The 26,536-nt window shown below is 38.0% G+C and overlaps 1 protein-coding gene across 3 annotated transcripts in view; it reads left to right on the top strand.

The window, feature by feature from the left end:
• The window catches only part of LOC102508352 (ferritin light chain-like), a 49,973-nt gene that overhangs the window by 4,812 nt on the left and 18,625 nt on the right, over nucleotides 1–26,536 (top strand). For 2 of the 3 annotated variants that reach the window (XR_004318242.1, XM_032475837.1), the window contains exon 2: nucleotides 1,749–1,829. The gene's annotated coding sequence lies outside the window, so the exon portion shown is untranslated. Of the gene's footprint in view, nucleotides 1–1,748; nucleotides 1,830–2,595; nucleotides 2,712–26,536 lie in introns of those variants that run through there. The other variant, XR_004318241.1, reaches the window with a different exon arrangement.

Genomic DNA, 26,536 nt, shown 5'->3' with positions numbered 1-26,536 from the left:
TAATTAGGTCACATTTGTTTATTTTTGCTCTTATCAAATTTCAACTCTTTACCTTGACTTAGGAAGCATACATGAGCTGGCTCCGCCTTCCTCTCCCATGACTCTCCCTTTACCCCGGTGCTTCAGCTGCTCTGGCCTTCTTTCTGTTCTTCAATCAGACTTCATTTCGCCTGAAAGCCTTCACACTGGTTGGTCCTATCTTTAGATGCTTTGCCCCTTAAACTCTGAATGGTTGGTCCCTTCCTTTCTATCATTTGAATCTCACTATAGATATCACCTCCTCAGAAAGGCCACTTCAGATGAAAATAGCCACCCTGTCGAAAATAGCCACCTAGTCACTCTATGTTCTAATTCTCTGCATTGCTCTTATCTAACATTTTCTTATTCGTTGTGCTTGTTTTGTTGTCCGCCTTTCCCACTAATCTCCACACAGACCGGTTGTTTTGTTCACTGTTGTATCCCCAGTACCTCGATATAGTAGCAACGCAAAAATTATTGAACAGACGGATGGTATATAGTAGTCACTTGGTAGATGATTGTTGACTGATTGAAGAAAAATGTGGTATTTGAAATGGACTTTGAAATATGAATAAGATAATAGTGGTCTTTGAGCAATGGATGAGCTCATTACAGGCTAAGAAACAACATGAACAAAAGCTGAAAGCTAACTCAGATGAGTGGTGAGGTGTACTAGAAGCCACAGAGTAGGAAAGGATGCAGAAGTGTAGGTTGGAGGAGGACCTTGCTCAGGCCAAGTTTGACTCTGGTTTAGGCAGTAGGGAGCAGTGAGGGGTCTCTCAGTAGGGGGGTGACATGATCTGACTCATGTTCTAGCTACATAATTTGGGAAGCAGTATGCAGGATTAGAGCTGGCAGAAGAGAGAGACTAGAAACAGGAAAAGGGTTAGGAGGTAATTGCAATAACCTAGTTGGGAGTTGATGAGAGGGCTGGGCTGTGGGAAGTGGCAGTGGGGCTGGAGGAGGGGCGGGGACAATGCATCTCAACTCCGGCTACGTTGAAATCCATCGGGGAGCTTTTAGACTTGTGGATTCCTGGGCTTCATCTCCCAGAGGTTCTGATTAACTCAGTCTGTGGTGGGGTCCCAGCAATCAGTATTTTTAAAAGCTCACCAGACACTCTAGCTGGGATTGAAACCCCTCGGACAGACAGAAGAAATTGTTCAGAAGTAGAACAGACAGCCCTCAGGACTAAGTGGGTTTGGGTCATGAAGGAAAAGGAGGAATTGATTATGACTTACTGCTAGTCTGACTAAATTTGAGGGACAGCTTTTAAAATGCATAATCCCAATATATGGTACATCTGAGCAAGGGACTAGTTTATGGTTATTAGTATGTATTAGTATTAAAGTAGGTATATGAAGAACTTTTTTAGTCACAAAGATAAATTTTTGTTATAATACTAAGAAATGTAAGAATATATAGAAAAGAAATTGGAAGAAAATTTTCACACTGGTAGCTGTAGAGGGGTGGGGTTATAGGTGATTTTATTTCCTATTTTTTATGTTTACTCTATTTCCCCAAATTTCTAAATGATTATATATAACATTTATAATAAAGAAAAATATTTTACAAAGGAAGCCCTCTGTACAAAAGATTAAAATATTAAAGTTTTTTGGAATCAAGGAGGGGAAGCCTTGAACTATTTTGAAAATTTGCTTAAATGAACTTTGAGCATATATCCATCCATCTAAATTTCTATATTTATTAATATATCTTTGTGTTTCCAGGGGTCCCTACCTGAGCACCCAAAATGACTTTTACGCTGGGATTCAGAAATGTCTACAGGACTGAGACAGGACCTGCTAAAGGTATGTTTGCAAAAGCCACTCAGGAAAGCACTCAACCAAAGAGAGGAAAGACCTAAGTTTTGCCGATTTGGTCTAAGGAGCCTTGGTGTAAACATCAGACGGTTAGGATTGTTCTGAGAACAGCTCGATATATTATACGTGGAATGAATGATGCAGGCCCTCGTCTTTCCTCAGTAGACATTTACCCCTGAGCCTTGGGGGAAAACAAATTTTAAAAAACACTAGATTAGAAAAGAATTTCGTAAAGATGTTGGGAGCATAAAGTTTTGCGGCCAGTATAGCCTGCTTAACCAAAAATTGCAGGGACAAAGGGTACTGTTCTCATTTCAACAGAATGACAGTCGAATTGTCTCAGAACATGGGGTGGAAACATAAGAGGCTCAGACAACTTCCTCAAACAGCACAAGCTAAAAGGAAGGAAAAGGCCAGCGCCACCTTGTAACAGGACTGCATTTGTGAGACTACAGTGGTAGCACTAAAGGAAGGCCACACTTGTAAATACAAGTGCCACCTCCCTTCACACTGCAGACTTCCTGAACATGTTGGGAGGAATTTGAGAAGGATTGAAGTTCTTCCATTTTTTTTTGACCCAGCAATTCCTCTATCAGTTTTCCCTACAAAAATAAATGTACAGCATATATTTATAAGGTTGCTAATTGTGAAAATCACTATTGGAATAGTGAAAATAGAAATAATACAAATATTCATCAATAGTATTTTGCCGCTTAGTCATTCTACAAAATTTTAAACATCTGCTATTTGCCAGGTACTTGTCTAAGCCCTGGAAATATAGTTGTGACCAGACCAAACCAGGACCCTGTTCTCAGGGAGCTTGCACTCTACTGGAGAAGACGAACAATAAAATAAATTTTAGCATCTCCATACTACAGAACACTATGATATAGTTTTTATATATTAGGTATATTTAACTGTATTAAAACAAAAGGTCCATCAAGATATAATACATAATATGTAATTTTTACTTATGAAAACAAATTCCAGAAGAGAATCATAATATTCTGTGAATATAATGATATAATGTGTTAGAGTGTTCATAGGAAAAAATCAGGATGAAACATACATGATAATCTTTGAATGGTATTAGGATGGAATTTCACCTCTGAAAATGCTCATTTGATTTTTTTTTTACAAGCAGTATGACATTTATAATAAAAATTATTAAAAAGAAACACTGTGTATAGAGGCTAAACCCTAGAAATGCTTTTTGAAAAATTGTTATTGGGATTTTATATTTGTCCTGTGGCTGTTGGACATAGGGAAATGCTGGTAACACTTTTGTATATTTGGGGAAACAAAAAATTTTAATTATGACTTCAGAATAATCCCTTCAGATCTCAACCAAATGGGAATGCACTATGTGTTATAGGTCCACATGGACAGAACCCCAGTGTTCTTCCTTTCATTATGACACAAATCTACTCGTGGAGGGACAGGGCAGAGCTACTTAGAGCCACTGTTTTACGTATCATTTGTTGCTGAGCTCAAGGAGGACACATCCCGTCTTATATACCTTTCTTAGAGATTAAATATCATTGTTCATTGGGTTCAAAAACTATCCCATTGATGGCTTTGCTTTCCACATTTTGTATTTCCAAAGAAATAATCTAAATACCCAGCAGTGGGGGATTAGTTAAATTAATGTTGTTACTGTGCAGTCATTTTCCACTTGATTCTCAGCTGTGCTTTCAGTGTTCTCTGGATCACAGGGGTTTAGAAACCAGCACACTACATTTTTCATATTCCCTTTCAGCTTGCGTCCTGTTAGGTTTGCTACTGGGAGGCACTGGTGGAGAGACGATAAGGTGGAGAAGAGAGTAGCCTTTCTGTCTGTCTCTAGGGGTCCTTCCAATTGCAATAGGGGCAGCAACAATGACAACAGGCAACTATTTGTTCCCAAAACATCTGTGGCAGTTTTAACAGCATCAGTAAGGGTATGGACTCCTGGGCTTCTACTCAGTGGTAGCAGTAGCCCCAAAAGAGGCAGTAACAGTACCTCTTACAGATCAGCAGCAAGTACAGGCTTGTGGGCTCCAGCCCAAGAGTGGTGGCAGCTTTCAGTTCATTTATGTATATAAATCTTTGATTACTCATAACCTTTTATTAAAATAGTGTTATGCTTTTATTCTGACTCCACTACCTGTGTCATAATAAATACCTGTATCTATCCTGTGACATAAAAGATATTATTGATGGAAACTTGGCTCAAATGAATTCAGCCAAAAAGATAATAGTTCCAGGTATCCAGGTTCTGTGCAATTTTTTAACCATTTTTAGTCATTTATATCATAATGTTTGTTGACCCTATTTTTGAAATCCAAAGAATGGTTAGTGTTCATTGACTTCAGTAGAAATATTCTCTACATAATGATGACTAATATATCTTAATTAGATTCATTTATTAAGAAGTATCTTTGCACTTCATTAACACAATATATAAAAATGAGTATGTTGAAATTCCTTCCTTCTAGTTACAGTGAAGTGTACTTTAGCTATTCAAGCATGCAGATGTTACATAACCCAGGCCAGAACCCCATCTTACTTAAATGGGTTAAGTGGCTGAATTTAAGGTGAAGACTGGGCCAGCATGACTAAAGCAGAGCAGAACATTGAGTTGATTATCAACAAGTTAACCTTTGAATTCAGTTGATGTACATGACCCTGACCATAAACTTCCTTTTGTAAGAATTATTCCTATCAGTGAGCTGATGGCTGTCAATAATTGAGTTATATCATGATTATAGTTAGAAACATTTATTGATTGACTGTTGGCCTCAGGATTTGAACCCAAACAGACTGATGCAGGAGCCTGCCCTCTTGACAACAGGTTTTGGAGTCAGACTGCCTGGGTTTCCTCCTGACCTCTGCCACTTAACAGTCTTCACATCTGTAAAATGGGGTTATTAATAGTTGTCACCTTATTGTCTTCACAAGGTGATGTATGTGAAGTGTTTGGAATTGTTCTGGCATAGTGGGTGTTCAATGAATGTTGGCTGTTGTTGTAATAACACTGTGCCTTGATAAATCACTTGCACTCAAATCCTTATCTCAAGGTCTGCTTCTGGGAAACCCAACCTAGGGCAAGGGGTGCGTGTGTGTACTAGGTCAGTATAAAACATTTCTTACTGGACATCATGATCAAAAATACTGAATTAAAAAAAAACCTCTGATCTATATCCATCCCTTCATTTTACAACTGAGTGAACTGCAGCCCAGACAAGTAAAGAGATTAACCCAATATTACCCAACCCTTAATAGTTTGATGAGCCCTTGGTTTTATTTTGACTTCCTGTGCTTAGCCTGTGGTTATAAAATCACTTCCGCTGGACTGAACTTCAACTCTGCCACTTAATAATTATGTAACTTAAGTCAGTTCAGTCCTTCTGGGCTTTAGTCCCCTGATCTGTAACATGGGGATAATAACTACCCTGAGTAGAAAGAAAAAGTTGGACTGAAATGAAATCAAATTCCAGCTTCACCATCCACTGGCTTTCTCCTCCCATTTTTTTTTTTATTGTGATAAAATGCACAGAACAGAAAATGTAGCACCTTAACCATTTTAAGTACAGTTCAGTGGATTAGGCACATTCATATTGCTGTCCAGCTTTCACCACCATCCATCTCCAGAACTCTTTTCATCTTGAAAAACTAAAACTCTACCCCCATTAAACCATAATTCCCCATTCCCCTCTCCCCGTGTCTCCTGGCAACCACCATTCTACTTCTTGTCTCTGTGATTTACCATTCAGTGGCTTTCCGACCTTAAGCAAATAATGCATTTTCATTTCCCTCATCTTGGATGAAAAGAGACTAATACTTTCTAGTGTGTAGTTATCAAAATACCTGGTTTATATAACTAACAGCAGCTGGAATTGCTATCACGTACACGGAAGTGCTTTGTAAACTATCAAACACCATAAAATGTGAGTTATTGTGGTTATTGTTATAACACCATGCATTAATAGGACCCCAAATTTTGCTTATCCATGTAGGGTTATATATCAAAGCATTATAAATTTTTGATCAACCTCATGTCATTATTTTAAACTAAGCTATGTTAATAGTACCGCCAAGCTTGTTTTTGTGTTTTTCTCTGAATAAAACCAAATCAATTTTTCTTTATGGGAAAATCATCTGAAAAGTCTTTTTCTAAATGAATGATTTTATATTTTAAGTAATTTTTAGTTATGTGGAAAAGCGTAAAAAAGATAAATTATAAATGTGTGAGGGGGTTTTAGTTCTTTGTATCTCAAAACCTGGTAATGTGTCTGACAGTAAGGGAGAAGAAAGCTCCAGGGACCTTTCTTCTTTGAGTAAAGAGGTGGAATGATTTCATAGTGTATATTAATGTGAGCCTGTCTCTCCGTTTGGAGCTACCACCATTCTGTCCTGATGGATCAAATATTTCAAATTTTTAAGGAGAAATAGTTAAAAGGAAATGTATCATGTAAACAGAAATTTTTGCAGAAACCAGAAGAAAAGAATTTTTTAAATGTAATAACTTGAGGCCTATATTTAGATAAGAGCCTATTTGCACTTGGGTTAGCCAGTCTGCAAATTGGGAGAATGAACTCGCCTATGCAGGGGAAAAAATAAAGCCTGATTCTCACTGAGGGACTGTGAAACTAATTTCTCGTTTTGGGGATTTATTTTGTTGTTGCTAAAAAATAACTGAGTTCATTGAAAACTTTGACCCTCTCTGTAATGAAACAAGCACCCACATACGTTTCTGGTGGAAAATAGTATATCTCTTATGAAAGGTAATTTGGCAGTATTCATCAAAATTACACATGCAGTTTGGACCCAGGAATTCTACTTCTGGACATGTACATGTGTGCATATACATTTCGCTTATTCTGTCAAGTATTTCTTTTGTAGCCGAATTTATATAGATAATACAGTGTCCCTAAGCAGACCTAAGGAGACTTGGAGACTTTTTACAGGCATCAAGATGTACCTTTATCTACCACATGTGCACACACACATATATAACAAAATGTATATGCAAGGTTTTTCATTATGGTTTTTTTAAATTTTGGTAATAGTTAAAAGTTTGGAAGCCACTAAATGTCCATCAATTTAGGATTGGTTTAAGAAACATCCTCACAATAAAATGCTATGCAAATATGAAAAGATTGAGGATGCTTTTTATGTGCTGATATGCTACAAATTCTAAAATATGTTATTAAATAAAAATGTCAAGATGCAGTACACTGCATATGCTAACTTTTATGTAAAAATGGAGGAAATATTAATATTTATGTTCAAGCACTGGTGGGATAAACAAGCAAACAAAATACCCACTTTCTCAAAACTGGAGGTAAAATAATAAAATTCACATGTTCAGTCCTCTCCTTTGTATAAGGAAATGTACTAATAATTGAAAAAAATGTTTCCCAACCTTAGGACTTGTTTCTGAGAGGGTCAGACATCAGTCTCCCAAGCCCAAAGGCAGGTGTGACCCTGAATGGGCCCCTTGAAGCCAATTTTGTGTCTTCAAGAAAGATGATGTGCTAAGGATTGAAAAATGTTACTTTTGTTCCATCCTTTTTCTAAGTCCTTGGGAACATAAATGTATTTGGAATTTACTGAGTTTTCGCATCCTTTGGGGACCCAGTGAAAAGTGAGTTATTCTTATATCCTCTTGTACAATTTTACTCTTCACTAACAGAATACAGACCTGAGCTTATCGGTAGTAACTCATAAAATTGTCCTGCACATCTCACCACTTAGGTTATCTGTTACCTTGTTTAGTAAGCCACAATTGAGCAGTTATTCTTGTCCTTATATTCCCTGCCACATCTAGCAAAGGCCTCATTTAACAGATGCTCAATAAATGTTTGCCAAATTGAGCCACTTGCTTTATTTTACATCGATAAAATCATCCAGATGCAGATAAAATGTTAAAATTATTTACATTTCAGTTGTGAAATCGAAGTCCAGAACTCTGACCTTCCTTTTGAAATACGAAACACTTATCTCAGAAAACCCTTGGTTTATCATTTTGGAAAATATGCTTTTACATTTTGATGTTCAATCCCTAGACAATCAAGGCAAAACAATTTTCAGTGCTGCTGGAATTTAAACCAGTGGGAGAGACATGTACTAAATATATTGATTTGTTTTTTTCGAGATGTATTTAGTCATCTTGTATATGATTTCTTTATTTTTTTGCCTGATGCAAGTTGGTGGTCAAGATATAATTAACAGGCTTTCCAAAGTTACTACATTATTGCCAGCTATCAGACAACTGCAATAGCCTTTTCAATTTCAAACCTTAGAAACAGAGCTCTACCAAAGCACATCTTCTCATTAATTCAGTCTTCTTCAAATTTGGTGCATTCCATGAACAAAATCAAATAATTGGTGATAATTATACTATTGAAACCATAAAATCTAGGTCCCCGACTGGGAGAAAGATTATAGAGTAGAAGAAAATGTTTGCAAATTATATATCTGAAAAGTCTTATATCCAGAATATATAAAGAACTCTTACAACTCAATAACCAGGCAAATAATAAAATTAAAAACAAGAAAATTTAAATAGATGTTTCACCAAAGAAGACATACAACTGGCTAAGAAGTACATGAAAAGATGCTGAATATCATTAGTCATTAGGCAAATGCAAATAAAAACCAAAATGAGATACCACCTTACACCCCCAAGAATGGCTGCAATCAGAAGGACAGACATTAGACAGTGTTAGGGAAGATATGGAGAAATGGGAACTTAATACACTTGTGGAAGATATGTAAGATGATTCAGCAACTTTGGGAAAAGTTTGGCAGTCTCTTAAAAAGGTAAACGTGCATTTATCATATGACCCGGCCATTCTACTCCTGGGTATCTACCCAAGAAAAATGAAAACAGCATTCACACAAAGACTTATATGTGGATGTTCATAGCAGCATTATTTATAATAGTCAAAAACTGAAACAGTCCAAATACTCATCAACTGGAGAGTAAATAAACAAATTGTGGCATATCTATACAAAGGAATTTTACTTAGCAATAAAAAGGAATAAAGGATTGATACATGCTACACGAACACTGTGCTAAGGGAAAGAAGCCAGATACAAAAGACTACATATTATATGAGAACTGGCAAATCTATAAAGACAGAAATTAGATAATGTTTTCATAGGCTGGAAGTGAGAATGGAGATGGACTAAAAGTGGGTTGGAGGGATCTTTCTGGGGTGGTAAAAATGTCCTAAAATTGAATTTTGGTCATGGTTACAAACTATAAATTTACTAAAAAGTATTTAATTGTACAGTTAAACCAAATGAATTTTATAATATAAAATTATATCTCAATAAATCTGTTGAAATTAAAAAAAAAATAGGTTACAAGATATTCTGTTTGACATTTTATCCTGAATTTTTTTCCTACTTTATTATCGAACTTAGATTTGAGGATGTGTTTGCATATCTTCTTTTAAATTAAGGAATATGTGTTCATTGAAGAAAGTTCAGAAAATATACAAGTAAAATCCTTCTATAATTCTACTGCTTAAGCTCAACACTGTCAGTATTTTGGTGTATACCTTCTGTAGAGGGCATTCATCATAGTCCTCATACTCATGGTTGCCCATCAGCTTTTGGATAGTCTTTCTACAGTTGGAGAATGTGTTGGTTTTAAAATCTGTTGGAAAATCTTTGATTCCTCCCATCAAAAGATGGAGTCTAGTATCCTTTTTCTTGACACTGGATGAGCATTTGTAGTTACCTCAGTGACTAGAATGTGGCAGAAATGATGCTGTGTGACTTTAGACCCTAGATTATAGAAGGCTGTATCACTTCTACATAGCTCTCTCTTTGGGGATGCTCACCCTTGAAACCTAATCATCATGTTGTAAAGAAGCCCCACCACGGTATCAAATACCGGCTTCCCAGATATTGCCAGAACAACACATTGATAAGACAAAGCTGAGTATATTGCTTAAACCACTACCTCATGGAATCTGAAAGAGTCTCAGAGAGGGAAGACAGTATATCTGGTAATATATTGAGAGTTGGGAGGTTGATTTAAAGTGGGTCTATCAAATTGGGGCTTGATTCAGTTTGGGTAACGATCTTAGGATTGGTGGCCATGAGGTGAATATTTTGAGGTTGGAGGCTCAAAGAATCTTGGTATGTAAACTCTTCTATTGAAGAGTGATAGGTCTTTCAGGAAGTTCCTATAAAGAGCAATAATTTTACTTGCAACTTTTATCTTCCTGGGCAACAGTCTACTGGAATACTAAATTTATGCTAACAAATACAGTTGAATGTAGAAAGTAAACTGAGTAGGGGTAAGTAGTATGGTTTTTTATGGAGAGGACACATAGGTCCCAGGTAAAGTCACAACCCGAAAGCCATCATCAATCACTAGACATGTAAGTGAGTGAGCTGTCAGATGATTCTAGCCCGCAGTGACACTGAGTCAGACAGATGCACTGTCCCCTCCAAATCTTGCCCAAATTGCAGATTCGTGAGCAAAGTGAATGTTGTTGCTTTAAGCTGCTAAGTTTTTTGGGTGGCTTGTTACACACCAGTACATAACCAAAATGAGGGAATTTCCATATCTGAGTCCACTTTTCCCAACATAAGAGTAAAAACTCAAATTCACAGCCCTATTTGTGTCCAGTGTGTAGGGACGTGACCTTGACCCTGTCAAACAGATGCATTCATGTGAGACACTGCTTTAGAAGTGAGCAATCTGTGATGCTGCTGTTTCCTCTGGAGATGTGTCTAGTCTCTAGTGGTGGCAATGACAGTAGTTTCTTGATGGTTGCAAAACTGAGTTCCTGCCTGGCATCAGGATGGCAGCAATGTGGGCTTCCCCTGTTGATCAGTGACAGTAGCTTATCAAGTCTATTTTGAGGTGTGGTTTCAAGTTCTGTTCCTGGAAGTTAAGCTTCCAGCCCAGTTCTGCAGCCCTCTGAGCAATTATGAGAACTATGAATGAGTGACTTTTCTGCTTAATAATCAACTTGATCAAGAAAATGGCACCAGAAATGGTTGCAGGCAGCAGATCCTCAGGAAGGTGGGGGGAAATCTCAGATTGATTATCTCTTAATCGTTGTTGATGTCTCTGAAAACCTGACTGGCACTGAGTCAGTCCAAGACATGCATCAATCAAATAGCTAATTGAAGTATTATCTGTGCTCACTAGGAACAACAGGCTTATTTTGGGTAAAGTTCTAAGGGATGTAAAGGCAGTTGTAATAGAATAATATGAAAGGCTTAAGAAATTCCAAATATGCGGTATAAGCTAGTTGCTTCTAGCTGAACTTCACAGTTTAAAGAAGGAGGAGAGCTTGTATCAAGGCAAAAGCAGAAATTCGTGGAATTTCTATGATTTTATTCAAAGCATCTCTTATCCCTTGCAGCCACTGGGCTGAGAGAACTAAAACAAAAGTCAAATTTTGATTCTTAGGCTGTTGTATAAAAACATTGGTTTACCAGAGATTTTACATAAAAGTTATATTTGGATTGGGAGAGAACGAATACCAGGAATTGGAATGGAAACATGTAGGACTCAGATAACTCAGTTCTCCAAACCACATAGAGCTTCCCTTCCTCTCCTGGTTGATGAGGCTGTTCATTCCTTGAACAAGGACGTTTCAAATGGAAAATCTGTTAATCTCAGTCATGGTTTAATTTTATTTTTACCTAATTCATGAAATCAAAGTAAAGTTTTTAGAAGTTCATTCTGTCAAAGGGAAAAATATGGCATTATTACTAATTCAATTGAAAATTCAGTTTAAAAGTTCAACATTGAAGATACAGTTCTCTCTTTTGTGATACAATGTGAAAATAATACTTTGTGAAGCTCAGTGTTATGTTGAAAAGGTCTTGACTAAGTGAAGATGCCTATGGAGCAGACTTGTACTTGGAATTAGCTGACATGCGCAAATGATTTAAAACTGAGTCTAAAAAGCTATGATATAACAATCAAAATTTAGGAGGCAGTTGTCAAAATTCGCACAGACTATACACACACACATTAACTGATCTAAAAAACTTTTACAATGAAGTTCATATTGAATACCAAAAATATTTTAGCATAGCAGTATGTGGTTTCTCTCAAGCTGGGGAAAACTCATATAGGAAAGACTGGGACATTTTTTAATTAAAATAAACTTCAGAAGTATTATAATTTTCAAATTCATATTTTGGCCTCCTTATTCCCTAGAAGGCCACAGTGGGCAACACCAAAGTTATATTTCTATGAAAGTAAAACATTTATTCTGGCACCATGTATGTTGGAAATTAAATTTCTCTGTGTTCTGTCTTCTGATGACCATGGTGTATATCTTGCTAGTACAATTGTGTTCCTATGATCTGTGCAAGTCACCCTAATCTTTTAACTTTTGTATGTGTAAAGTACATACCACAAAATGATGCTCTTCAATATTTGTTCTAAGCTTCTTGCTAACCTCCACAGAAAGTACTTGGACTCTTAAAAAATACAATGAGATACAGAACAGGTCACTTATAAGAAGATAAACTGATGGTCCCTCTATGCTACTCAGAGCTGTTGTTGAGATGCATTTAATAATGGGATCACTGAAAAGATTATTAAGCTCCAAATACAGTCAATTAAGAACCTGCCAAGAAGGGGAAAGGGACCTTTTCTGCCCTCCACTACTCTGCCCTGTGTTCTCTCTGGTAGACCTTTGTTGTTTTCAGCTGCCCAGCATCCACTGCCACTTTCCAAGAGTTCCTTACTTTTCTTTTGTGGACTATCTCTTCCTCATTAGGGTGGTCTTGGTGTAACATAATTCCAGGTTCCTGCCTCACCCTTTGGAAGCCAAAGGCATTCAGTCCTTCCTTGCCTTGCCCACCTCAAGAGCCAGGATGGAGACACTGACCTGAGCTTGGCTGATATGATGCTCTCTCCTAAGACTGAATCCTGAGCAAATGATAAACAAAAACAATTGAAGGTCACACACTAATTAGTCTCTTCTTGCTTTGAGTTGCTGGCTCTGGAAAGTATATGACACCATACTTGAGCAACTACACAGACAATATGAATACTGTATACATGTCAGAAAGCATAACCACCAACTCAGTGACATTCAATATTTACCCAAAGCTGAACTTTGATAAAGAGAAAGGTCATATTTATAAGGATTGTCTTGCATTAGATGTCCCTGCCTATTTTTCAAGGCCAGAGGTTTTTAACTGACAGTAGTAGGTCAACTCTGGACTGCAGATGTGTTTGTTCAGCCAGTATTTTAACTGACATCGTTGCTGATATATTATCAGGAGATAATTCCTACAAATCTGACTTTATAGCCTCTCTTAAGAGTTGGAAAATCTGGATACACTGGGCTTACTTTACCCTCTTGGCAATATCAGCAAGAGCTGAGGTGGCTGCGCCCTTAGACTGTGCGTGGGCTTCTCCAGTTTAACACAGCCCCAGCACCATCCTCCCTTATCATCGTAGTCTCAATTTGCTTCACTCATTTACATTACCTGTGTGGCCTCTGTAAACTTGGGAGAATGTTCACTCTGGTCTCAGAACCAGGCTGGCCTTTTCTGAGCTACCAGTTTATCAATTCTTTATGAGTGTTGTGAACTAGGTAACTTAGTACATCTCCCTCTTAACTCTATAAATGCACAAATTTGTGACTCAGTTGCAGGAGACCTTATGCGCTTTATATATTTAACCTTATTCCAGATTTAATCTTTTCCCAAGCTTATCTTAATCTTTAATTCCTCATTTACTTAAAATACCTTGTAGAAAATTTATTTAAATCTTTTTTTGGAACAATGCAGTGAATTCTGCCTCTGCATATCTATTAGGGATGATTTATAAGAAAATTAAGCCAGCCATTAGCTACAGACCCCAAGTAACTCACTGTCTTCTCCATTTTGAAGAGGATGATCAAGGGGAAAGAAGTAGTAGTGAAAAAAAGAGCCTCCCCCCCACCATACAAATGAGTATAAACAAGAAGGTACTGGAGTTTGTGCACATCTGATCAAATCATATCACAAAATATGTTATTATATCACACCTATCAGAATGTCTAAAATTCAAAATAGTGATAACACCAAATGTTAGTGAGGATGCAAAGGAACTGGATCACTCATACATTGCTGGTGGGAATGTATGGTAGAGCCACTCTAGAAAAGAGTATGACAGCTTCTTACAAAACTAAACATATGCTTACTGTACAACCCACCAGTTTCACTCTTGTACGTTCATTCCAGGGAAATGAAAATTTACATTCACAAAAAAACTGTACATGAATGTTCATAGAGCTTTATTCATAATATCCCCAAATAGGAAACAACCCAATTGTTTTTTTTTTTTGAAGTATAGTCGATTGACAATATGGTTTTAGTTTCTGGTGTATAGCAAAGTGATTCAGTTATATATATATATATATATATATATATATATATATATATATATATATATATATATATATATATATATTTTAATGATTGATTGCTTAAAGAACTATGGGACATCCATACCATGAAATACAACTCAGCTACAATAAGGAACAAGCTAATGATATGCATAACAGCTTGGATGGATTTCCAGGGAATTATACTGAGTGAAAAACGATAATCTCAAAAGTTTACATGCTATATGATTTCATGTATATCACATTCTTGAAATGACAAGATCATAGAAATGGAGAACAGATTAATGGTTGCCAGGGATTGGGAGTAGTTGCGATAGTGGGAGAGAGGTTGCTGTTGCTATAAAGGGTGCATAAGAGATCCTTGTGTTGGAATTGTTCTGTATCTTGACTATTGACTATAATGATTGTGACATGAAACTATACATGTGATAAAATTGCATAGAGCTAAATAGACACACACACAAATGATTTTATATAAAACTGATGAAACACCTATATAAAATCAGTTAATTGCATCAATCTCAATTTTCTGGTTGTGATATTGTACTCTAGTTAGGCAAGATGTTACCACTATGGGGGGAAACTAGGTGAAGAGTATATGTGATCTCTCTGTATTATTTCTTAAAATTGCATGCAAATATACAATTACTTGAAGATAAAAAGTTAAAAACATACCATTATTTGTACAAAAGTACTGATTAAAAACTTAGCTTCAAGACAATGGATCCAACATTACAGCAAAAGGATTTAGGTAATTATGTATGATTCCATATAATAACACGTGTATGTCATTATGCCCCGTCAGTCTAGCAAAGAGCCTGTTTCAGTTATTACGACTGTGCAACAAATTACCCCTAAACTTGGGTGGCTTGAAATAATAACAACATTTATTTTGCTCTCAAATCTGTAATTTGAGCAAGACTCATCTGTCTGCTGCATTTTGGCATCAATTTTGGGGGGTGATACTTGAAGACTGAGGGCAGGAATCATTTGAAAACTCATTCACATACTTAGTGATTGATGCTAGGTGGTTGGTGCAGAGATCTTAGCTGGAAATGTCAACTGGAACATGTACAGGTGACCTCTCCGTGAGAATTTAGCTTCTTTATAACATGGGGACTAAGTCAGTGATGAGAGTCTCCAGAAATTCATAACCTTTATGACTTAGCCTCAGAAGTCATGTAGTGTCACTTCAGCCAGAGTCACAGTCCTGCCCAGAATTAAAGGGAGTGAACGGAGATCACATCTCTTGATATAGAAGTTTCAAGATCACAGTGCAAGGTGAACATACTGGAAAGGAATATATTAGTGTGGCTGTCTGAAAAAATATAATTGAAATAGGGCCTGACACACTGTAAATGCTCAGTACACATTTGTAATGAATGAAAGGAGGGAGGGCAGCTGTATACCTTCTTCCCTCCTTGAGCACCCTTGCCCTCTTCTCTGCCCTACTGGGCAAAGACCTTCAGTCCCATTTTTCTGACACTCAGAAATCTGTTCTCAGAAATCTGTTAACACTCCTCTCCTTTCCCTAAATACAGTGACTAGTATGGTGACTTTGTAATGTGTTACCTTGACTAGGCTGGGCTTCATATTCCACAAATCCCTTTCCTACATGTTTCTGATTATAATGGGCCACAAGAGAGAATCTTTTATGAGATTTAGAGAGAAAAAGAGAAGAGCAGCCATTTTGTAGCTCACACACATTGTCAACAATCTGCTAGCTTCCCTCGTGGAAGTGAGACAGCAGCTGGGTTTTCATCTGCTCCATCTTCCCCTGGCTCCTCCTTCAGCTGCTTCTACCGCAGGGCCAGGTGTGTGGGTTCAGCTCAGTGATGAAGGGTCCGCAGCTTCTACAGGACAGCCATTCTACAAAGGTCAGAGGCAACAAGAACTGACACAGGTTTCAGCCCAGCCTTGTGGTCTTCAGCTGGCCCTCGTGGGTTCCAACTCATTCTTGCTTTCCCTCATTTCATATCCATCTTCCCTTCCCCCACTGCCTGCTCTGTGGCCTTTTAAGCTCCAGCATCAGAGGCAAAGACAACAACCTTACAGAGACTGCTTAACTAGCTCCCGCAATTGTGCAAGGTCAAATCCCTGTAACAAATCCCTTTTGTGCATGCAGTGGTTTTGCTTCTCTGATTGAACCCTATATGATACGGAATTTGACATCAGAAGTTCCCAGTCCCAGGAAATATGCAAGTTCCTATGAACTGATCTTTTAAACAGTATATTGAGGTATAATTGACACACATATTGATTAATTTTTCACTCATCCAGCATTCAACAGATACTCTGTTGAGCTGCTTCTATACCTCTATTCATCTAATCTTTTTATTTTCAATAAAGACTATTTCTTTAAAAGTATGACTAAGTGTAATTTAACTGCTGACATTTTTGAAAGACCTATTAAATAAATAGATGAGAAAATCATTTTGTTTTGTGAGAACCCAGATTCCATTTTTTTTTTTTTTTTTTTGTGGGAGAAAGGGTTACCAGAGACAGAAGTATTTATGGCTCATCAGGAATAATTTGGTGCATTTGGGGACTCTTAAAGGGAGAATGGAATGTTGGGATTTCAAGCTGTGGGAGAGATGTTTTGGTCTTAGGTAGGGGCGGGGGAGGAACATTTCTGTACATTCTATTGTTTGGCTTGCACGTATGCTGTGTCTCATGCAGCACCTCCTGAGGAGCTGGAGGGAGGCAAACAGAATAAGAGAACAAAGAGCCTCTTCACACAGGCCCCCCACCCCCCACCCGTTCCTGGGGTTGCGTCTTCCTTACTCTTCTGATCTGAGGAAGGGGAATTGAGTTGATTGGGTAATTTGTACAAAGTGGTCTCCATCAAGCAACCTCGCGATAGTCTTACTGACAAGGGATACTTAGCTGCTTTTAAACCTCATAAATCACAATTTAAAATCTGTTGCACAGAGGGAAACATTACTGTGACTCATTTTTCCTTGAAGACGGATAAGCATCAGCTCATGCATTTTCAGGGAGCTCTCATTTCTGTGTAGATGTATCTATTTTGCAATTTAAATATCTCACTTTTACGATTGATATTAAAGGGCTGCAGTACTGTAATGCGACTGGATGTGTGAGACCCCTAGAATTTGGTTAATTATGTATAATGTTCAGAGTAGCTGGGAGTCATTTTCCTGATGCCTAAATTGTAAAAGATTTAAAGCCTATCACTTTGCCAGAGACTCCTTCTGAGTCTTCACACATCAAAGCATTCAAATAAAGAAAAAATATATATATATATACATTTTATCTAAATTAGACCAAAGGACCATATAGACACAAGTGCTACACAGCTTGGACACACTGCGATGACTGTCCCAATTGTTGACATATTGGAAAAACTTCCATATTGTATGGTGAAGAGATGCTGCTAGCTCCACAAGGCCCCCTTCCTGCCACCCCAGTCACCTCTGTCCATCCCCTGAAACTCCACACACCACTCTTTGACCCAGCAAATAAAGAGTTATTGTCCACCACAGCAGGGTGCCTTCAGGACCCACCCCAACACTCGGGTGGGTCTTCAGTCTGATGCCTCAGTTATATACAGCTATTAAATATTTTTAATGTCTCTCCTGCACACAGATGAAATGGAGAAGGGGCCGGCATGGAAGTTGGGAGGTTTAAGTTGGAGTCCTTGCTTAACCTCTCTGGGCCTCAGTTGCTGCCATTTATTAAATGGGAGATTTGCTCAAGATTATGGCTAATAACCTTTTGAGTTCTATTCTGGTATTCTATGATTTAGAAACATCTGAATGTTTCCCTTTTTCATCTTAGAGGTCTGGTGTCTTGCAGAGGGAGAAGAATGGCTAAAAGGAGTTGGATAGCTTGTTCCAAAAGGCTGGCCAAGCAGTGGGACTTATCAAGAAAAAAGGCACGGGAAACAAAACAGGGAACACAGTATAAAATCCCTGCACAACCATGCTGAGAAAACCATTTGCAATTCTGATTCTGAAACCTCTCAAAAAACTCATATTGGAGCTGGAAGGTGCCCAGAAAAGGGCAGCTAAAATGACTAGAAAAACAGGAGGTTTCTCTATATGAAGGCAGATGGAAAGATTTCTTAGTCTTCTGCCTGGAAAGGCAAGGTTAAATAGGAGATAGGGTCACAAACTATACATTTTTGTAAGACATGGAGGGATTTACACCAACTTATTCATCACACCTTATAAGCAGCTCTTGAAGATTGAAAGGACTAAATTTAGAGGCCTCTCCCCTCTGCACCCCTGATAGGAATGTGAAGTGGGAGTGATGAGCTAACAAAACTTGTTACTCCTGAGCAGTGCTATGAGCAATTGACACTGATTCAAATAAGATAGATATTATTTCATGGTGACGAATCTATAACCTCTGTAGGAACACTGCTACTCAGGACACATCAGGGAAGGCAATTCTGACCTCTTCTAAGCCAGTATGGCCACTGTCAAAGAGAGACTGGAGGCCCAAGTGACACCCAAGTATGCTTCCAGGAGGACAATTCACTTTGATCTTTTTTTCTTTTATTTTTATTTATTTTGTTGTTATTATTTTATAGAAGTAACGAATGGTCACTACTAGAAAGGAAATTGAAACAGTTCAGAAGACTATGAAATGTAGAGTAAAATTTTCTCATGCCAACATCCTTCTCCTCAGAGGTAACTACATGAATAGGTGCCTTCCATTTCTCCTTGTAAAAAAAATAAACACACACACACACACACACATATATATAATATGTATGTATATATAATATATATATGATAGTATGCATACAGTTTACTTAATAAAATATCTTGGGTACCTTTCTATATCATTACATATAAACTTAATTTTTTCAGTGGCTACATAATATTCCATTGTGTGAACAGGCCATAATTTATTTAATCTACTAACAGACATTTAGGATATTTCCAGCATTTGCCATATTTGCAACGTTACATGAATATCTTTTGTTCTCACATGTATTTTATATCTTGGTTCACGTCTTTGTTAGGGTGCTTTTATACAATAACTTCCTGGAAATACCGCTACATTAAATTATATCACATGTGATACAGCTTATAAAAATGGTCAAATTTGTCCTCCAAGTTATGCTCTAAGCAACTGTTTATGAGTGTTCCGCATTCCCTACGTGATCCCAATGTGACAGTGCTTACATTTCCACGTTTTTATTGCTGCTTCTCCCAGCTACACAGAGAAGTATTCAGTGAAGTGTATTCCTACTCTCCTAAGAGCACAGATGTTATGAGGATAGCAAAGTGATATAAATAAGCTTGGGGACTTGGAGAAATGCCATATAATGATATCTCTACTGGCCAAATGGATAAAATCATGAAGAGTTTTCTGATGAATTTCATTTCTAGGTTCCCAAACAGGATATTTAATCTGAATCTTATTTTTTAAATTTATTTACTATATATTTCATTCATAGAAGAGTGTATGCCTTAGAAAATATAAAAAATGAACAGCTGTGTGGAATCTTCTTTCTTTATGGCAATGAGAGGTTGGGTTGAATAGAATAATGGCAGTTTTCATTTCCATTGACCTGATCATTGTGGAGATCACACAGTCTCCCCTTTTTGTGTCCTTCTTTGCTTAATTCTCTCCCTACATGTATTCAGTAATGTATAAGTGATTGATAGCCCTTATTCATTTTAATTTTGTGACTATTTGAAAGTAATTAATTTCAGTGAACACTGTGGGTTTATTTAAATTCTAAAGCTAAGGGGTTAAGGTGTTATATACGTCCCAGAATTATATGCATATTACTAAGAAACAAGGACTTACATCCAAGGAATAGATCCCCAGTTGTGAACTTTTCAGTACTAAAAAGCAGATGGGAATGTCTATCATAGAGTGGGCCTAGAGGGAAAGCTATATGAGGGTATGTGTGTGTTGGGGAAGTGAGGCAGTGGTCCATATGCTTCTGAAATATACCTGCTATTCCTGGCTATGCAAACTGATGAAAAACTGCCAGAGCTGGGAAGCTGGTTGATGATAAGAAATAGCTCCTTTCTCTCCTCTGCCTCAGCCTGCAGCATATGGACCCCGAGGCTCTTACAGACAGGAGGATAAACTGGATGTCCCATACACAAGCCAGTTCTCTCCCTATGCTACCTAGCTGCATCCTACTATGTCACAGAAACACAGGCCTTCGTGAGTCTGATCAAGAAGAAGGTGTTTTTTAAAGCAGTTCCCCAATGAAGGCATATAGATGGCCAATAGGCACATGAAAAGAATGTTAAATATCCCTAATTATCAGAGAAATGCAAATCAAAACTACAGTGAAGTATCACCTCACACCAATCAGAATGGCCACCATTAAAAAGTCCGCAAATGATAAATGCTGGAGAGGGTGTGGAGAAAAGGGAACCCTCCCACACTGTTGGTGCGAATGTAGTTTGGTGCAGCCATTATGGAAAACAGTATGGAGATTCCTCAAAAAACTAAAAATAGACTTACCATATGATCCAGCAATCCTACTCCTGGGTACATATCCTGAGGGAACTCTAATTTGAAAAGATACATGCACCCCAATGTTCACAGCAGCACTATTTACAATAGCCAAGACATGGAAACAACCTAAATGTCCACTGATAGATGACTGGATAAAGAAGCAGTGGTGTATATATATACAGTGGACTACTACTCAGCCATAGAAAAGGAATGAAATAATGCCATTTGCAGCAACATAGGTGGACCTGGAGATTGTCATTCTAAGTGAAGTAGGCCAGAAAGAAAAAGAAAAATACCCTGTGATATCACTTATATGTGGACTCTAAAATAAAAGACACAAATGAACTTACTTACAAAACAGAAACAGACTCAGACATAGAAAACAAACTCATGGTTACCAGGAAGAAAGGGGGTGGGAAGGGGTAAAATGGGAGTTCGAGATTTGCAGGTACTAACTACTATATATAAAACAGATAAACAGGTTTCTTCTGTATAACACAGGCAACTATATTCAATATCTTGTAGTAACCTATAGTGAAAAAGAATATGAAAAGGAGTATGTATGTGTATATGTTTGACTGAAACATTATGCTGTACACCAGAAATTGACACATTGTAAACTGACTACACTTCAGAAAAAGAAAAAAGATGTTTTTCAAGCAGGAATGTGGAGAGTCTAGGGTAGAAATTTCAGCCGGCTTATAGATCTGGGCATTGGTTTGCTACTCCTTGGCACTTTGGTTCTTATTACTATGGCTACACTTCCCACTCCCTGTGACCATGGGCATTCATGGAGTTCATGTTGCTTTTTCATTTGAACACCATAGAGCATGTTTTAAGCCCCAGCAGTCAGAGGCATTTGTTTGCAGAACTTAATTCCCATACAAAGTAAATAAATAAATACATTTTTAAAAATCACTTCCTCTTTTGTGAGACTGCCAATTTGTCTTCTTCAAGGGGGGCAATTTTGTCACTGTCAAAACCACAGTGATAAATAATCTCCCTGTATTTGAATTTTAAAATGAAGCCCTCCAGAGGGTTTGGCTCAGAGAGAACCCGGGATAGCTTACTTTGCTGGACTCAAGCTCAGTTTAAAATTCACATGTTTATAAAGAGAACTTCTTCCTTTCTATTTTGGACTGAAAGAGGGAAAATAATGAGGAAAGGAAGTTAAGGCTTACCTTAGTAATTAAGGAGTCCCAACGGATTGACTTGCTAATAGAGACCCAATTAAAACACATTTTTGAAGGATTTTGTTAGAACTTGTAAACACCCCAGAGCTTGTTCTAGAATGTCAGCTTTTTTTCCTTTTAAGTTTACAATTATATTTTTGTTGTATGTTGCATACCCAGTAGGACTAGGGGAAATCAATGTCTATTAATCAATTTTCAGACAATGCACAAGCCCCTAGCACTTCAGAGCCAGATATGGCTTCATAATTTCCTTGTAGTCCACATGTCATGGCCTACCCTTTTATTAGAGAAGCCTGTCATTAATAAAAGAAAGCACTTTGCTTCATTTGTGTCTGAAGGTCAGAAATTGCTGTACTTAGTAAGTTCACAGCCTCACTGCCAACAGACAGGCACCTGCCAGGTTGAGAGGGTACAGCCATCTGGAACAGCGTAGAACAGGGTGAGGAAGGCTTTTTCAGTTTGCCAAGAAAGAAATTACTACATTAAATGAGCGACATGGGACCCAAAAAAATGAATGCCCCATGTATCCACCTGCTGTTCTTGATCTAGAAGTCATTCAGTCCTTTGGTAATTGTCGGGGAACTTTGGGTAGGAAACCCATTTCATAAATCCACATGGCTACAGAGATTGCTGCAATGGTTGTCATCATACTCAATGCCTCTGGGTTCCTGTGGGCTGTTACATGGCTTGGTTGACTCTGACCCCCCGACATGTACTTCTGTGAAGCATCTTGATGTCCTCGCTGCTAATACCCCCGGCATGAGAATTTGAGAGTGATCTGAGATGAAATCGCTGCCTTGAGGTCATTGCAGGTGTTAACACTCTCAGTTTTACCTCGGGTGCAAGTGAATGGTAAAGTTTACACATTTAACCCACTGCATTGTTGGTCTGAGAATATAATGAAAAGAGCCCTTTTATTGAATCTACTCTTGGGATCCCAGGAGCCTTTCTGGAGGATCTTCATGGTGTCAAAGCAACGAATGTTCAGTTCAGTGATTAATCAGCCAAGCTAGTTGTCTTAGTTTTGCTTCCCCGAGAAGCAGACCTCAAGACAAGTATCTAAGTACAAGTAGCTTATTTGGACGTGATTCCTGGGAACACTCTTAAATGAATGGAGAAGTGAGACAGGGAAGATAAAGTAATAAAGGGTGAATTTTCCAGCAGGATACCACTGTAGAATCTCCAAGGGACGCTTTAAGAGCTAATGTAGAACAGGCATTAACACATTACAACCCGTGGGCCAAATCAAGCCTGGTTTTATACAGCCCATGAGCTACGAGTGGTTTTTATATTTTTTGATGGTTACGAACATCAAAAGAAGACTAATAATTCGTGACACATAAAAATTATGTGAAATTCAAATTTCAGTGTCTATAAATAAAGTTTTAGTGGAACATAGCCATGCTCATTCATTTACGAATTGTTAATGACTGCTTTCACCCTAGAACAGCAGAGTTGAAGAGCTGCAATAGAAACCATGTGGTGACAAAGTCTAAAATATCTACTCTGGCCTTTTACAGAAATGTTTTGCTACCCATGATGATACCTCAGAGGTATCCCACCTGAGAGGCTTGAGAGCCGGTGGCCTTATCTGCTAAGTCCCATCCGTCAGTGCACAAGGGCTGTTCCTGGAGGGCTTTAATTTCCCAGCACTTATAGCCATCCCTGGAGAATAGCCAGGTTTTCTGAATTTTGTGAAAATTCATTCTCAACTCCAGGCGACATAATTTCCTATTTTTCCCAATTTTATAAGTTCCTAGTTTTCTATATCCCAAAGAAAACTCAGTTCCATTCTGAGCCCAAGAGCACAAAATGAATTAAATGTTTCTGCCTATGTTCTCATCATGGATTGAATTAAGCAATCTATATCATCTAAATTACATAGAAGAGCATTAGGTTCAAAATATGTTGCCTCTGTGGAGCAGAGCTGGTGGTAATGAAGTATGTTTTCTCAGTTGGCAACAACCCATAATAATGGGTAAGCTGGAGGTGAGAATGTCTTTCTCTTCTATACATCTTCACCAAGTAGATAGTTATTTCAGTAAGAATCTCCTAAATGGAGATTAAGTTACATACTGAATTCCACAATTAATGTTTTGCTTGTAAATAACTAAAATCGATGAAACATAAAAGGCAGGAGCATTGTCCAAGTAATTGTAAACAAAACTGGCACTTGCCACGGCAAAACTTGTTCTGGTACTGGATTCTAGGTACATTTTTTCCCCCAAGACTGTATGTCCTCTGCAAAAGTGCTTTTTAAATGAAGACTAAGCATAGCCAATTTCATATAGCCTTATGCACTAATTTTCTTAGATGGTCAAACATCACCAAACTCTCTCTTTAAAGCTGACAATACAAGCACAGCTTAAAATCCAAAATGAACAATCCACAAAAGATTAAATTGAAAACAAAAATCATTTTTTTATTCAGAAACTATTTCAGGTTCATCTCTGGTCACTAAAACTAAGCACGTTGTTTCCTCCAGTAGAGTTGTTAAAGGCTCCAGAGTTTTACATGTTGTTTATCTCCCAACATACCAGTATATTATTAAAGAGGAAAAAGTCTATTTGTCCACCCCCAGACTTGAAGTTAGAACAAACTGTACATTTTAATGATTTTGTGCATGACCCCCTTACTTCATATTGTACATGCTACAGAACTCCCAGATTAAGTGCTGCCAAATTTCGTCGTGCCTGCATAAACTTCCCCCTGCTAATTGGCAGGTTAACCTCCAGCCTTGGGATTTGCCCTCTGAAAGATAAGCCTTCTGTGCAAAGCTATCCCAGTTTTCCTGTCTTAGGAGGAGGATGTTTGGTGATAGCAGGATAAGAAAGCATTCATCTTGTATACAGTGGCCTGCTTCTATCTTTCTGGCTTGCCATATTTGTTTTTCCAAGGCCAGAAGACACTTTTCCTCCCACTGTTTAAGGTGGTCCCCAAAATTCCACTCATTCATTCAACTATTTATTCATTTGATAAATCTTTGTGTTCCAACAATATGTCAGGCAGTATCCTCTTAAATCCCCCTGCCACATCACCCCCAACTACCACACACATACCCCTTTGACTCATCTCAGGTAAAGCTGATAGGAGGTTGGAGGAATGTATGCACTGTGCTGGGGTGGACATTACCCCCGCCACCAGACCGCAGGACAGATCTCCCAGTCTTTAGATGGTAGAGTGAGGATTGATGCCAGGCTTGTGAAATTCTGGGTTGAATCCCTTGAAAGAGCTCTTCAGGAAACCCAAGTGATCTTACCAGGAAGATTTACCTTCTGGACCCTAAAGGCTTTTAGGCAGCTGAGTAGGTTTGGCTATCAAAAGAAATAAAAGTTATTAAGCATGGCGAGGGATCAGAGTTCCAGCTAAAATTTAGGCAGTATAGCTTTGTGGTTAACAAGACGGCTCTGGAAATGGATGACAATTGCAGTTCAGCTCTCTGCCTATAAAATTGGTTTTGTAACCCATAGTAGAATATTTTCTGTGTCCTTCATTAGGCCAATCAGCATGGTATATGGTCATAACAATGTAAGTTCTGTTTCCTCTCGCCTTGAAATCACACCTAAATATTTACCTTGGGGTTGAACTTAAGGCTAGTGGATTTGTAAAAATATTTGTCTATTCTTAGTGTGCCAGTATTATGTCTTTTTCTCTTCTGCCAGATCTTTTTCTTTTGAGCAATAACTAGTCCCTTATTTCCATATTCGTAGGAGTCCATTATGTCATGCACCATGTTTCATTGATAACTGCGAGATCATGTATGCCTCAGAATATTAAAATATTAGACTACCTTTGTATTGCTTTTAATTGTGAATATTCCTTGGGTTGTTATGTAGCAGGAGTAACAAACACCTGGTAAGCATGCTCTAATCCCTCCTTCCTGCACAAGGCAGGCATTGCTAATCAGACATAGCCCTCTGAATGCAGCTTCAGAATATTTCTCAACACAAAGTTCAGGAAGCCTCTATCAAGATGAAGTCTATTTGCCATGCTTGGTATATTAAGCTATGAATCCTGTTCTTAGGGGTTAATGTCAAGAAAATTACTTTTGAGATAGGTTTGAGCCGGTTTTAATTTGGAAGGGATGAAAAGAAAGAAAGAGAAGAGCAAATAGAACATTGCTCATATAAAGCAATGTTTTTCCGAGGAGAATGCTTATCGGATTTAATTTCCATTCTGGCAGATGGATTCTAACGTTTAAACAGAATCTCTTGGGTTTGAAGAGACCTCTTGTGGGTCATTTAGCTCATATCTCAGCACTACCAGAAGATAGTTCTCATTATTTTTCTTAAATCCTGTCTTAAAAATAAATGGGTGTCTAATGAGTCTTTAAATAGTGGTTTTACTACCTCCCCTGGATGCATGTGCCATAACTTCTGTATTCTAATAGCTTCTTAGCTTCTGTATTTTAATAGCTACCAGTTCTTCTCTAATATTTATTTAAAATTTCCCCATAGCATCACAAGTCCATTGCTGCGTCCTTCATACTCACCCTGCCTTTAACCTTTAACTAATCCAGTGGACAGGCACAGCTGGCAGCCACCAAATAAGAAACATGAGCCATGGACGTTATGGATGGACTGGCCACCATAATCCCCTTGGACTTAACAGTCGTTCCTGACCAGTTCCCATTTTGAACCCCACGTCCCCTAACTCCAAAAGCTTGGAGGAT

The sequence above is a fragment of the Camelus ferus genome, chromosome X (assembly GCF_009834535.1).
Source record: "Camelus ferus isolate YT-003-E chromosome X, BCGSAC_Cfer_1.0, whole genome shotgun sequence".
NCBI classification, from domain to species: domain Eukaryota; kingdom Metazoa; phylum Chordata; class Mammalia; order Artiodactyla; family Camelidae; genus Camelus; species Camelus ferus.
This window is presented reverse-complemented; position numbering and strand designations above follow the sequence as displayed.